This window comes from Chiloscyllium punctatum, chromosome 6 (assembly GCF_047496795.1).
Source record: "Chiloscyllium punctatum isolate Juve2018m chromosome 6, sChiPun1.3, whole genome shotgun sequence".
In the NCBI taxonomy this organism is placed as follows: Eukaryota; Metazoa; Chordata; class Chondrichthyes; order Orectolobiformes; family Hemiscylliidae; genus Chiloscyllium; species Chiloscyllium punctatum.
Window position 1 is genome coordinate 19,896,135 of NC_092744.1, and position 4,438 is coordinate 19,900,572.

The 4,438-nt window shown below is 39.3% G+C and overlaps 1 pseudogene; it reads right to left on the reverse strand.

The window, feature by feature from the left end:
* Positions 1-1,021: 1,021 nt before the first annotated feature.
* On the reverse strand, positions 1,022-3,169 carry LOC140478601 (extracellular calcium-sensing receptor-like; annotated as a pseudogene).
* Between the last annotated feature and the right edge of the window lie 1,269 nt (positions 3,170-4,438).

The following is a 4,438-nucleotide window of genomic DNA, read 5'->3' on the forward strand; positions in this document are numbered from 1 at the left end:
CTGAACTATGTGTGATCATTACATGTCTCGTCTTCTGATCGAGAAATTTCATTGGTAAAGTGGCTGGACATTGCTGTCTCCAACAACTTAGTGCTAATTATAGCTCTTCCAACAGATAGTTTACCAATGGTTTCCATTATATTTCAAATTCATAAGGCTGCCCACTATCAAATACTGCCTCACACAAGGGGTAGTAATCTGAACTCATTTTGAGTTTTTTGGCCATCATTGCACTACAGTAGCAATGAGGGTTGGTGCCAAGTCCAGACAGAACATAATGACTGTCAGTACTTGAGACACTCGTTTACATTTTCATATTCCAGTCCATTCACAATATGGACCAGCATTTTATTTGAACTTATGTGAATACCAAGCACAGCTGTGGGTTTCAGAAATTCCTATGTTGCCTGGAAACCTTACAGCTAAAGGGAGGTGATGATTGCATGATTGCAACATGGAAGAGATAAATTCATTTCTATGCTGATGGATCATAGAAACAGGAGGACTATCTTCCACCAACACCACTGTCCCATATCTCAGTCCCTGAGGTAACATGTCTCCATCACAGGATTAGCAAGCCTCCATGTGCCGAGGACATGGAGGTCCTGGGCATCCTTCACCGCCGCTCCCTCGCCACCAGATGCCTGGAGGAAGAACGCCTCATCTTCCGCCTCAGAACACTTCAACCACAGGGTATCAATGTGGACTTCAACAGTTTCCTCATTTCCCCTTCCCCCAGCTCACCCCAGTTCCAAACTTCCAGCTCAGCACTGTTCCCATGACTTGTCCTACCTGCCTGTCTTCTTTTCCACCTATCCACTCCACCCTCCTCCCTGACCTATCACCTTCATCTCCTCCCCCACTCACCTATTGTACTCTATGCTACTTTCTCCCCACCTCCACCTTCCTCTAGCTTATCTCTCCACGCTTCAGGCTCTCTGCCTTTATTCCTGATGAAGGGCTTTTGCCCGAAACGTCGATTTTACTGCTCCTCGGATGCTGCCTGAACTGCTGTGCTCTTTCAGCACCAATAATCCAGAAATCCAATATAACCAAGTACACAATAGAAGGCTAACGAAGATCCTACATTGCATTCAAACATGATTATCTCATTAGAGTGACTAGTGTTTTTCAAAGGATGAGGTGGTAATATAATTAACCAGATAGTGCATATTGCAAATTGTACCAGCGTAAGGATGTAAACCATCATCCATTGTTGTCTTGGTCCAAACCACTTCAACATATTATTGCCAGGAAATGTTGCTTTGAATGCCATCACCACAACAATTGTTTTACTTAATATACGAGATATGCAAAGAATAAAACTAACATCAAATGCTACATGGCAGAGCATGCAAGACCAAACTGAAGGTTCACCGATGAATGTAATTGAAGACAGAAAACAAAGTGCCAAGGCAAAAAGAAGAAGGAAGCTTAACTCAGCATTATTAGCTTTAACAATTGGAGTGTGTCTATAGATGTAGAATACTTCAAGTACAGCAATAGTGGTGCAGGCTCCCAACAACACCAATGTCACCAGGCTGATTCCAATTGTCTTGAAGAAAGAAAGATACACAATTTCCTTTGGGATGCACTGGTGCCGTTTTTCATTAGATTTAAATTCCAATGTTCATTTTATGCAATGAACAGAATCTAAAAAGCAATGAAAGATTCATCATTACACGAGGAATCTGAATGCCACTGCAATGTAGACATCGTGTTTTAGCAACAATGCCTGTGGCAATGGTGTTTTCTTACCAGTTGTGTTACTAATTTCTCCTTGTGCACATTGTATGCAATCAAAACAGCAAATAGGTTGTCCTTTTCTTCCTGATTTCCTTGTTCTTTGATAGCGGATTTCAGAACAAATAGCTTTAGGAACCTGATTATGAATATGAATACAAAAATGGAGAAATAGGAGGAATTCCATTTGGCAAATGTACAAGATCTAATCTGGCTAACAGAGCAATACCTATTTCTCTTACATTTGTCATGACTGTCCTTCTTCAAATAATGTCCTGGTTTGTGACTTCATCATATCCCATTTTAAACCAATTGACAATTGTTTGGAATGGGCTTGCAGATACAGAACCAGAACATTTTTATGGGATTCAAATTCTCGTTATAGTATTCATGTTGTGTCCTTGGAGCAGATTCATTTATTATTGAAAAATGAAAAAGAAAATGAACCAAATAAAATTGCATGTATTTTGTAGTAATACAATTTAATGGCTGATATTAAAATCAGATTCAGTCTAAAAAATCCTGTCATGTGGATATTTCTCACGAGGCCAGCATTTATTATGCATTCCAAGTTGCATTTGAGCTGCCTTCCTGAACTGTTGCAGTCCACTTTCTGGAGGTAGACCTATAATGTCGTAAGAGAGGAACTCAGACATATTTCCGAGTAAAAGGGTGAGTGGCTGTTAGGGAGTTTGAAGGTGGTGGTGTTCCTATGGATGCGTTGCCAATATTTTTCTAGATGGAAGTGGACATGAATTTGGAAGGTGCTGTCTAAAGAGCATTGTTGAACTTCTGCAGTGTATCTTGTAAAGCATCTGTTGTAGAGGAATGAATGTATGTAGTGCCAATCAAGTGGGCTGCTTTTTCTTGGATGGTGCCTAGAGTTATTGGAACTGCACCCATCCAGGCAGGTGGGAGGATTCTATCACAATCTAACCTGTGCCCTATAGGTGGTGGCTATGTTTTGGAGAGTCCAAATGTGAGTTACCTTTTGTAGGTTTCTTAGTAACTGGTCTGGTTTTGTAGCTACAGTACCGGTATGAGTAGTCCAGTTCAGTTTCTTATAAATTATATCCCATGGGATGTTGATAGTGTGGGATTCAATGATGTGTTCCCTATTGAATATCAAAATCAGACAATGAGATACTCTCTTGTTGGAGGCTGCCATTGATTGACACTTGTGTGGCATGAATGTGTTTGTGACCAAGATGAATATGAATGAAAATGCCCTTTGACATCTCTGAACTTTGTTTTTCAAACCTGTTCAACACTTTGCAATATGTTTAGATGTTTACACTGTTGTTCATGCATTAATTTGTTCATTTAGTGTCAGTTAAGATACAATTATTTACAGTATAACTCTTCTTAAATTGCACTGTCTTACTGTTTTGTCTTTTCTAACAACAACAGTTACATGTAAAGACATTTTGCAGTTGAAATGGGTGAAAATAAACAATCTCCTTGGTCTTACATTTTGGGTTGATTAAGCTAAGTGATTTTTGTGTGCATGAGCAGACCTTTCCATTTAAAAATGCTTGATAAATTGCAATGTTACTCAACATCAGGAAATAGGTAGTAGCGCGTAGGGAGCCGATATGATACAACAACCACCAACTTGCTTTTCCATTTCAGAGAAAGTAAATTGAAATTAAAAGTCCAGCAGTTTTTGTTTTAAAACAGACAGTTCTGCACAAATCTGACCAACTTCCAGCCACCAGTCCAAACAATTGCCTCTTCTGTTATTGAAAATTCCTCTCCAGAACAAGCTGACCCATCATAGTGCCCAACATTTACAATATCAATGTCACCAAAGATATTTGGTTGCCAGTCTACAATGTCATATGATGGGACAGGGTCTCCGTTATCATCAAAATAAACCTTTTCACCAATCTTGGTTTGGACATTCACTGTTCTCATGTAGTACAGTAACTTCAAAAAAAATTTGAAACACATTTACATTAGCTGCAAATATTCAACCATGAATTCACCACCTTCGATACATAAGTAAATGTAATCATAAAACTGCATTAAATGTTTCTCACCTGCCATGCATGAAAGTTTGACAGATTTGCACAACTCCCATTGGAGAAAGGATCTTCGCCAGTTTTACATGTCACCATATTGTGAAGTGCATGAGCTATCGCATAAGTTGCTTTGTACATATTGTAACTGACTCTGTATTGCAACACATCGGTAAATTCATTTTGGACATTCTGTAAATTTTCTCTCCCTGTGCATTCCTTAAGCTCTGATTCAGTCTTTGGAGAATCTGTTTTGTTTCCACCCCTTAGAGTGCAGCCAAAACAAGTTTCCCAAGACTTTTTCACCAAGGGGTTCCCTGGACACGAGGATGGATGAACTTTCATTAGGAACTTCCTCAATCCTGGCATACCGACTTTGCGAATTGCAATTCCAATTGCTCCGGAAGCAATATTTTTACTTTCCTCTGAAGGAAGAAAAAATGTGGAAACCCATGATTCGCTTCCAATCCATTGTATGCCACTAACATTTTGTCTAATAATTTCTTTTAGCATATGCATATTTGGTTCACCAACAAATGCAATGGCCACTTTTGTAGAGGAGGTTTTTATGGTTTCAATTGTTTTCAGTAACTTCTCTTGAGCGTGAGTTACATGGAACGACACAGAAAAGGCTATGCAAACACCTAACTGTTGAACTGCCTCTTCAAATGCTT